This window comes from Rhincodon typus, chromosome 7 (assembly GCF_021869965.1).
Source record: "Rhincodon typus isolate 14 chromosome 7, sRhiTyp1.1, whole genome shotgun sequence".
Taxonomy (NCBI): Eukaryota; Metazoa; Chordata; class Chondrichthyes; order Orectolobiformes; family Rhincodontidae; genus Rhincodon; species Rhincodon typus.
This window is the reverse complement of record NC_063338.1, coordinates 90,705,794-90,715,821: the sequence shown is the minus strand read 5'-3', so window position 1 is coordinate 90,715,821 and position 10,028 is coordinate 90,705,794.

Here is a 10,028-nt window from a genome sequence, read left to right as displayed (position 1 = left end):
CTGCTGTGTTCATCCAGCTCTACACCTTGTTATCTCAGATTCTCCAGCATCTATCTCTTATAAAATTACCATAGTCTGACCAGATCATAGGTCTGCTCTCTCACGAAAGAGAGAGATGACTAGTGGTGGTTTAACCTAAGGGTCACCAAGCCTTAGGTGAGGGGAGAGGTTGAGATGGAGAATCTTTCATGGTAATCTCAACTGGTGCAGGCTTATATGTGACTTCAGAACCTTGGCAATGTGGCTACTTCTGAAATGGCCCTCAGTTCAAGAGAAATTTGAGATGGACAACATATGCTGGGTTGCCAGTAATGCCACATCCCATGAAAGAATAAAGGGAAAGAAAAACCAATGCATCATTTTTTTCAGGAAAATGGTGAGCAGTCCTTGCAAAGTACAATTTTATTTTCACTACTTTAGTCCAGTTCAGACGAGATTATTAATCTTTGGTTTTTTGTTTGTACCGTAGTTGGGTGAATATTAGAACAGAGAAGGGCCTGGCGTAGATCAGTTAAGCAAAAGAAGATATGTGTTCACTCATCACCATTCATGCCTCTTTGAAGTGGAGGGATACAGAGAACTCCTGGTGAAAATGCCACATAGCGGTACTTGTCCTTGTGACAAGAGTGGTTGTGGCATTAGGCTGCAGCTGTGGTGTGCAGGTGTTGGAGTGAGACATTTCCCTAGCCATCTCTTTCCATTTGGGCTGCTGTTTCCATTGTATTCACGCTCATGTGAAGAGCTGGTGCAGATGTGATGGTCTGAGTGGCCTCCTTTGCCTCCATAACACTTCTGTGATTCATCGGTGATTCTAGGCGTCAAGTAACCGAACGTTTTGGCTGTGTTTCAGTGCACTGGGGCTGGTTGCTGGGTAAGTGATCTCTGCTGTGAGCCATATAGGGTGTGGTGACTTACTGAGTAGTAGCATGGAGGGAAGCCAAGTTAAAAAGTACAAACAGATGTCTGGATTGTGTCGGTCATAGATTAATTCCAACCTTCCAGACATGAGCTTAGTTGTGCTTTTCGGCCTGTACGTTGCTGCTGATCCTAGAGTCATACGTCATTGAAGGCCATTCAACCAATCAAGCCTGTGCCATTCCTGTGAAAGAATCATCCAATTACTTGCACTCCCCTGCTCTTTAAAAGAGCCTTTTTCCCCCTCTGTTATTCAATTTTCATTTGAAATTTACAATTGAATCGACTTTCACCACACTTTCAGAGAGCACATTCCAAACATGACAGTTCACTGTGTCGAAATAAAATCTCATTGCCACCTCTGGTTCTTTTGCCAATTCTCTTCAATCTCTGGCCTCTGGTTATCAAGCTTCTGTAGGTGTAAACAGTTTCTTCTCATTTATGCTTCAAAGTCCCTTATGAATTTGAACATCTCTATTAGACTTTGCCTTAACCTCCCCAGCCTTTCAGACTCCCTAACCAATTGAAGACCCTCGCCCCTGATATAATTCTGGTAAGTTGCATCTGCTTTCTTTCTAATGCCTTGATGTCTTTCCTAATGTGTGGTATTAGAATTGGACACCATGCTCTAGCCCTAATAGTGACTTATGAAAGGTTAGAGTAACGTGTCCCTTCACCCTTGTGCATTCACTTGAGTCATGTGTTCCAGTCAGGCTTTTGAAGTGCAGCCAGTTCCTTCTCTCACTTAGGCAGGTCAGGCCACCCATTAAATTTCTGTGAACAGTCTTTATGCTATAAAGAAGAAGTGGACAATGTGCAAAAAGCATCAAAAAGGGTGGTGCTGAACAAAAAGGGGTAATAATGGCTTTTAGCAAAGACTAAACAGGTCCGGTTTTCATTTCTTTAGAAAAGAGGAGACTTTGTGAAGGCTTGATAGAACTTTGTCTTTGCAATAAGGAATGGTTGCACATGGCAGATGTGGAGAGAACAATTTTACCATCATGGAATCCAAAATCTAAGGGCAGAACTTAAAGCCCCATTCCCCCCTTCCCCATGACAACATTTTTATTTGCATGTGGGACATGGACATTATTGGCTAGCATTTATTGCCCATTCCTTGTTTGCCTTGAAAAGGTGGTGATGAGCTAACTACTTGAACTGCATTCCATGTGCTGTAGGTAGACCCACAATGCCTTTAGGAAGGTAATTCCAGGATTTTGATTCATATATTTCCAATATATTTCAGGATGGTGAGTGTCTTGAAGAGGAACTTGTAGGTGATAGTGTTCCCATTATTTGCTGCCCTTGTCCTTCTAGGTGGATGTGGTCGTGGGCATGGAAGGTGCACTCTAAGGAGGCTTGATGAATTTCTGTAGTTCGTCCTGTAGGTTGTGCTCCTACTATGCATTGATGTGAAGGTGCCAGTGTTGGACTGAGGTGGACAAGGTCAAAAATCACACAACATCAGGTTGTAGTCCAACAGGTTTATTAGAAGACACATGTTTTCAGAGCCTCGCTCCTTCTTTAGGTGCTAGTGCTATGCATTGGTGGTGGAGTGAGTGGATGTTTGCAGATGTGGTGCCAATCAAGTGGGCTGCTTTTTACTGGATTGTGTCAAATTTCTCGAGTGTTGTTGGAAGTGCACTCATCCAGACAACCAGGGAGTATTGCAACAAACTCCTATCTTGTGCCATTACGAATGTGGGTAGACTGTGGGAGTCAAAAGGCGAGTTACTGACCTGCACTTGTACTTATAAGGCTAGTCCAGTACAGTTTCTGCTTCACAGTGCTGCTGCCGATGCAGGCAACACAGTACGCAATCCCCTCCACCTTTCCTTGACCCTGGCTTGCTGTTGTTTCGTTGATTGCCCAATGGCACTTAATTTAGTGGGCTGTCATTAAAAGGCAGCAAGGGGCTCTCACTGGGTCTCTTTTGGCTTCCATGAAACACTGCCTTTTGTACCAGAAATCCAAGATAATTGACAATAACAAGGCAACGAATTTCTTTACCCATAGAGTCTTACAAAGTGGGACTCACTGCCTCAGGAAGCAAGTGAGGCAAAAACTCAGATTCTACGAAAGAAAAATGTATGAGGACAAGAAAGAGAAAGGGATAGAAAGACTAAAAGAAACAAAGAAAATGCTGGAGAAACTCAGAAGATCTAACAGCATTGTGGAGAGAGAAACAGAGTTAACATTTCGAGTTCGGTAATGACTTCTCCCCAGCTGTTACTATGTTATATATTCTGTCATTCAAATCAGACTAAAAACACAATTTGAATTTATATAGCTACTTTAATGGCGGGAAGACACCTCATAGGACCCTAATCGAAACAAAATTTTAATCAAGCCACAAAAAGGGAGAGGGGACCCACAGCTTGGTTAAAGATATAGGTTTTAAGGAGCATCTTAATTGAAGAACAAAGAGTTTGTGATTTAAAGTGCAAATATTACAGGAACTGACTGTATGCCAACCAAGAGTGAAGTGATTAAAATCAGGAGAATTTGTAATGCTTAGTTGTCTGATTTGTGTTTCTGACCTCTTTCTGAACTCTATTTGCATTGCATGGAACTTCTTTATCTGTGAAAAATTATTGTAATGAACAGATTTTCAAAAATATAATTGATATGTAATGACAAGTAATTCAATTCTCATGGTGAATGACCGGTAAACTTGTGAACTTTTCGAAACAATTTGTTGTCAAAAAGTTTCCTTCTGTTCTGAGTTGACAGTCGATTAACGTGGTCACTGTGTCTCTATCCAGACTTTTTATTTGTTCACAGGATGTGGGCTCCACTGGTTGTGCCAGCATTTACTGCCCATTCCTAATCTCACTTCAGAAGGTTGTGGTGAGGTGCCTTCTTGAACCGTTGCAGTCCTTGTGCCGTTGGTAGACTCACAATACCACTTGGGGGGACATTCTAGGTTTTTGACCCAGCAACACTGAAATAACTGCGATATATTTACAAATCAGGACAGTGAGTAGCTTGGAGGGTGACTTGTAAATATATCTGCTGCTCCTGTTCTTTTAAAATGTATTGGTTGAGGGTTTGGTAAATTTCTGTAGATGGTACATACTGTCACTACTGAGCATCGGTGGTGGAGGGAGGAGATGTTTGTGGATATGGTGCCAATCAAGATGGCTGCTGTGGATGGTGTTGAGCTTTTCATCCAGGTAAATGGGGAATATTCCACCACACTCCTGACTTGTGCCTTGATGATGGTGGACAGGCTTTGGGGAGTCAGGAGATGAGTTACTCACTGCAGGTTTCCCAGTCTCTGAAATGCTGTTGTATCCATACAAGTCCAGTTCAGTTTCTGGTCAATGGTAATCCCTGCAGGACTTCGCATAATAGTGTGTCTTGGAGTCTTATGAAGTGGTATTACAGAAATTGAAAAGAAAATAGTAAGATTCTCAGAAGTTTAGGGAAATTTTCAGTCATAGTGCTCGAGAGTAGAATCTTCAATTCAGAGAGAATTGGCAACTCTGGTCACATGAGTCATGTGGGGTTGGGCATTACTTTGCTGAGTGTAGTGGAATAAAGTGGGTGATTTTGAGACTGACCAGATGGTTCTACAGAGGGCTGTCATCGGCTTAACAGACTGAATGAATGGCTTTCTTCCATGCTGTAATGTCTCCATTACCCTAGTAATCTATATTATAAGGGATACTCAACACATGTAGGCCAGGTTGGGGAACTGGAAATAACAGAAAGATGCCCTGTGGCTAGCAGTAGGAATGAGCAGGCCTGATCTGGACTGAATGTATTCCTCCTTTGCCCTAACTATTCAATCTAGAGAAAAGCCCCTTTCAAAGAATAACGCCTTCGACATCCGGTATCTTGAGAGTGTGAGAGTGAAAGGTGTTGTGAAAACTGTTAAGCAGGGAGAGAAAAAAGTGACTTTAAAACCTTTAACCACAGGCTTCAAAAGGTTCCTGAGCCACTGGACTCCATTGGGTTTAGTAATACTCATTAATTTAATTTAGTGCCTCAATGCTATATGCAGTTGAAAGAGTACCTGACTTGTGAGCATACTAACTATTACGTAGCAGCAGCTCTCTCAGCTACATGTGAAAACCAGCATATGAACTCTAAATGGGACTTTCTTTTTATTTTTGCTCACACTGAGCTAAAAGATTTATTAAGACTCAAAGAAAAATCCATGTTCCTCATGGTCGCTGTGGGGTTTTTGTGGTTTTACCAGTTCTTGGGATTGGGCATCGATGCCAAGGCTGGGATTTCTTTCTCACCCCTTCAATTATATGGCTTGTTCTGCCATTTCAGAAAGTAGTTAGGAACTAATCGCATTGCAGTAGGACCCGAATCATCCAAAAGCCCAGACTGAGACCAGCTAAGACCAACAGATTTCCTTCTCTAAAAGGCATGCGTGAACTATCTTGTTCTGTACGTCATCCCAGGAATCAGTTTGGTAAACCTTTGTTACACTTACTCCATAGCCAAAACATTCTTACTCAGATAAGAAGAGCAAAACCTATCATCAGAAACCATCAGGACCGGCACAAGAATGCCAAATTTCAAAGGAACAACAACTTATACTGCACAAGAAACCAATCCTTATACAGTATAATTTGTTGATCCCTTTGATATTTGTGATTCTGTTCTGATGATTTGGACAGTTTTTTGCAACAATACACAGTTTGGATTCATGACCCTGCTCCCTCCCATGTTCCTAGAGGCCCAGCTTGGAGAATCCTGGTGGGCATGCAGGGAGAAAGAGGTAGTACTTGGGGCATAAACATGCAACTTGGGAGATTGCTTTTCCACTGCAGAAACCACTTGGACAGTCTGGAGGGCAGGCAACCCTAGAAGGCAGAGAGTTAGGTGCCTTAGAACCTAACAGCCGAGAGCTGTGTGTGGAAACCAACGTGATGCAGTCTGCTTGTGTTGCCAACTCTATGGGTCTGAAGAAGGACAATTCTGATGCAAATCTGGGTTGGGTGTGAGTCCGCACATAATACAGATCTAACTGGTAGTAAACTGGTGATAGTGCTCTGCAGGAATGCCCTGTGTTTAAATGCCACCGTGAGACTGAGGGACTGTTGCATTGTCAGAGATGCCATCTTTCCAATGTTTCATTAGCCCTAGGCCAGTTTGGCCCTCCTGGGTTGATGCAAAAGATCCCATGGCTCCAATGTGAAGGGTCCTGCTCAATATTTATCACTCAACCAAAACATTAGGCAAACCATTGATTATCTGGAAGCTTGCTATGCACAAAATAGCTGCAATGTATTCTACATTACAACAATTTTCCTTCATTCTTTCATGGGTCACGGACATTGCTGGCAAAGTTGACATTTATTACCCATCCTTAATTGCCCACAAGGCAGTTAAAAGTCAACCACATTGCTATGGGTCTGAAGTCATACGTAGGCCAGACCAGGTAAGGATGACAGATTTCCCTCTATTGTGATTGTAATGAAGGTAGCCAAGTTGATATCAGAATATAAGTTCCCTGATTGGGGCTGTTAATCTGGTCCAATCAGGCAGCCCTGCCTGACAGATATAAACGGGAGTGTCAGAGGTTCTATTTGCTGAGAGCTGGCTCTGAGGAAATTAGATCAGTGTCAAGGACTCACCATTAGTAAATAAAGGGTGTCTTGGTGATGGGATACCAGTGTCTGTGGAATTATTTCATCCTTCCTAAAGGATATTAGTGAACCAGCTGGGCTTTTACAGTAATTATAAAAGCAAAATGCTGCGGTTGCTGGAAATCTGAAACAAACACAGAGAATGCTGGAGAAACTCATCAGATCTGACAGCATTTGTCGGAAAAGAAACAGAGTTAATGTTTCGAGTTCGATGTGACTTCTTCAGAACCCCCAGGAACTCTCTGGGTTTGAACAACAATTGACAATGGTTTCATGATGCTATTAGGCCAGCTTAAATATTCCGGAGTTTCACTGAATTCAGATTTCACCTTCTGGTGTAGTGGGCTTTGACTCAGAACAGTAGCCTGGGGTTCTGTAATACTAATTTAATGACTTCACTCCAAAAAGACTTCAGGCAATTTGGACATCCTGAGGTTGTCCCAGTGCAAATCTCACATTTCTTTTTCATTCATTTTATTAATTACCTAAGATGAATTGCAACATGGGGCCTGGGCCTTCCTGTCAAAAATTAAATGTCAGGATACAGTCATCCCACAACCCGTCACCCTGCCATTAACAAATTGTGATTCAGTTAGAAAGAAACAATCTAACAAGGACAATATGCTATTAGTTTCTGGGGGAGTGGGAATGTCAAACACTTGCATATAGTGTTGCATTGCAGCAAGGTAGAAGCTCTTGAAGAAAACAGACTCTGGAAAGCGACTATTCTATTGATTTTGACTGCTTTGCTCATTCTGACAACAAAGGTTTATATAAAAGCCCCAAATCTATTGGTTATGTTAAAAAGAACTGTTGTGGAAAAGGAAAATTCCTGTCTTTCTCAATTTGCTAAGGCCCTTTCTTTGCTCTCTCAGATGGTCTTCTGAATGAGGGCCAGGCTTTTTTTTTGTGTCTGTCTTTTTAAAATATGAGAACCACTTTGGAAAGCTGTACTCAAGCATATTTAAATAACCCATGGGTCAGCAGGCTGGAGAGTCACTTGACTTCTGCTTAAAAGCATATTGTCCTTGTTAGAACGTACATCAGAACATTCGTTAGTCTCGTACACACGATGAACTCTGTCACATCACCATGAACCCTCTTGTAAAGCTCTATTTTACAAATTAATTTGCAGGATGTTAGCTTTATTAACAGGGCCTGTACTTATTTTTGAGCATTTATTTATTGTTCTAAATCCTAGAAATCACTTTGCAACAGTGCTGTGAGTGTAAGTACACCCACAGGACTGCAGCAGTTCAAGAAAGTAGCTCATCAGCACCTTCTCATGGGCAACTGCAAATGAACAATGCCTTCCCCTGGCGGGGTGCAATGGCCCAGTGGTATTATCACTAGATTATTGATCTAGAAACCATGTTATGTTTTGGGGACCTTGGTTCGAATTCTGCCAGGCCAGATAATGAAAATTTGAATTCAATAATAAATGAAATAGGAGTCTAATGGTGACCATTAGACTATTGTTGATTGTCAGGAAAAACTCATAAATGTCCTCTAGGAAAGGAAACTGCCATCCTTACCTGGTCTGGCCTATATGTGACTCCAGACCACAACAATGTGGTTGACTCTTAACTGCCTGCTTGGCAATTAGGGATGGGCAATAAAATACTGCCGTCTGGCCAGAGAAACCCTATACCATAAATGAATGAAAATAAGTCCCAGGAATGATAGGAAAATGCTTTCAAGAAGCAGTTACATATAATACTTGGGGCTAAAAGGATCAAAGAGTATGGGGAGAAAGCAGGAACATGGTACTGATTTGGATGATCATACTGAATGATGCAACAGGCTTGAAGGATCAAATTGTAGTAGTTGTAGGGGACACCATAAATAGGGGGGTTAATAGCATCCTTTGTAAGCAGGATTGAGACCTCTTCTCCCACCTCCAACACAACTTATCCTCCTGGACACCACCCCAAGGCCTACTACCCTTCCTCGACCTCTTCATCTCCAACTGCCATTGTGACATCGATCGCCACAACCTCTCCACCCCGCTCACTCACTCCAACCTCTTCCCCCACGGAAGGTGCAGCCCTCCACTCCAACCCTAAACTCACTATCAATCCTGCAGATAATGGGGACGCAATAGCGGTATGGCGCACTGACCTTTACATAGCTGAGGCCAGATGACAACTCTCTGACACCTCCTCCTACCGCCCCCTTGATCATGACCCCAGCCCTGGCCACTAAAATATCATCTCTCAAACCATTCACAACCTCATCACCTCGGGTGACCTCCCACCCACAGCCTCCAACCTCATTGTTCCCCAAACCCGCACCGCCTGTTTCTATCACCTTCCCAAAATCCACAAACGTGACTGTCCCGGCCAACCCATGGTCTCTGCCTGCTCCTGCCCCACTGAACTTATCAATGCTTACCTTGACTCTGTTTTCTCCCCCCGCGGTCCAGGAACTCCCCATCTACGTCCGGGACACCACCCTCACCCTCCACCTCCTCCAAGACCTCCAATTCTCTGACCCCCAAGACCTCATCTGCACTATGGACATGCAATCCCTGTACACTTGCATTCCCCACGTGGATGGCCTAAAAGCCCTCCATGTCTCCCACAGGCCCAACCAGATCCCCCTCCACCGACACCCTCATCCGCTTAACGGAACTACTTCCTACAGACTAAGGGGGTGGCCATGGGAATCCACATGGGCCCAAGCTATGCCTGCCTCTTCGTATGATTAGTGGAACAGTCCCTCTTCTGCTGCTACACTGGCACTAACATCCACCTGTTCCTCCGCTACATTGATGACTGTATCGGTGCTGCCTCATGCTCCCACGAGGAGCTTGAACAGTTCATCAACTTTACTAACACCTTTCTCCCCAACCTCAAGTTCACCTGGACCATCTCTGATAACTCTCTCTCCTTCCTGGACCTCTCTATCTCCATCTCTGGTGACTACCTCGAAACCAACATCTATTTCAAGCCCACCGACTTCCACAGCTACCTAGACTACACCTCCTCTCACCCACCTTCCTGCAAGAATGCGATCCCCTACTCCAAACTCCTCTGTCTCTGCCGTGTCTGCTCCAAAAATGGGGCGTTCCACTCCCGAACATCCCAGATGTCCTCTTATTTCAAGGACTGCAACTTCCCCCCTTCAGTGGTCGAAAATGCTCTCGACCGCATCTCTTGCGTTTCCCGCACCTCTGTCCTCACATCCCCTCCCTCCAACAAAAACAAAGACAGAATCCCCCTTGTCCTCACTTATCAGCCCACTAACGTCCATATCCAATGTATCATTCTCCGCCACTTCCGCCACCTACAATCCGACCCTACAACCAAAGATATATTTCCCTCCCCATCCCTATCTGCCTTTTGTAGAGACCACTTTTTCCATAACTCCCTCATTCGCTCCACACTCCCCACTCCCCACTAGCCCCACCACCCACGGCACCTTTCCCTGTAACCGCAGTAAGTGCTACACCTGTCCCTACACCTCCCCTCTCACCTCCATTCAAGGCACCAAACAAAC